Genomic DNA, 1,315 nt, shown 5'->3' on the forward strand with positions numbered 1-1,315 from the left:
CACACACACACACACACACACACACACACACACACACACACACACACACACACACACACACACGCGCACTTCCAGCTGCTCCAGTCAGAGTCTCACATGCAGATGTTGAATTGGGACAGACCACCCTGAAGCAACGTGGCATTCAGAACCACAAGCCTCAGTGCCGCCAAACGCGCCATGATGGATCGGCCCGCGCTCCTGCCAGCTCAGACGATTGAGAGACTGATGGCTCCCATTGGTTCAGCTCCAAGTGTTAATGGTTGTTCCCAGATTGGAGCATGAAAAGGCCCTTTAGCTGCTCCTAATACGGTATGACGAGGGAAAACAGAAGACTGATCCATCTCGAGTCACAAGACACACGCTCGAAATATACCGGCGCAACAATGAAACTGAATGCGTTGCGTTTTTATTAATAACTCACAGCGTCATATTTTGCAAGTTGAAAACGAAGTGAGAGTCAACAAAGAAGCTTGCGTCGATGCTTTTTCCTCCTCCTTTGGCGCTGGAATTCAAGCATGTTCCCTCGTGTTCAAGGGTGGTCACCCCTTATGAAAAGCACCATCAACTAAACGTTGTTCAGAGGTGTTTTCCTTTATTTTCTCATGCCAGATGCAGCATGTTATATGAAATGCCCTCATCATATTTTTCATGGTGACAGCGTCGCGGCTTTCTCTGAGGGGGGCACTGCGGTTAGTTTATCCTCGACTGTTGTATTACCCTTTGAATGTCTCTAAGTTAAACTGCGGCTGACAGCTTATCAGTCAATGTAATGCACAATGCCTCAATGTGCGCAAGCAGGGGAGCAGTTCAATATCCCAATGATTCAAGGCAAAAAGAGCAAAACAGAGATTTATTCCGTCAGATGGGGGGGGGGTGAAGAGGGACATTAAAGTGGGTGGAGTTGGAAGAAAAATCTATTGCACGCATCAGGCTTTCATTTGGAATTTACACCAATATCAAATTACGTTTACCAGCAGACAAATGAACAGTTAAAACAAAAAGATGTAAATCTGGAGGATGGAACTGACAGGCAGTAAACATGTCTGTATATTTATTTTGCTCACTGCGGGATGCTTTATGCTTGCTTTTTTTTTCCCGACATACAGTAAGAAAACACATAACTCCTCTAATCTGTGTAATATCATTCTTTCTTTCCATTTTCATTTGGCATTCGAAAACCAAAGAACTAGTGACTGATTAGGTTGTTACTTGTTTTTTAATCCGACACACACACACACACACACACACACACACACACACACACACACACACACACACAAAACAAAAGAATAATAGATATTTCATATTTCAATTT

Source organism: Hippocampus comes, unplaced genomic scaffold (genome assembly GCF_001891065.2).
Source record: "Hippocampus comes isolate QL1 unplaced genomic scaffold, H_comes_QL1_v1.1 scaffold86, whole genome shotgun sequence".
Taxonomy (NCBI): domain Eukaryota; kingdom Metazoa; phylum Chordata; class Actinopteri; order Syngnathiformes; family Syngnathidae; genus Hippocampus; species Hippocampus comes.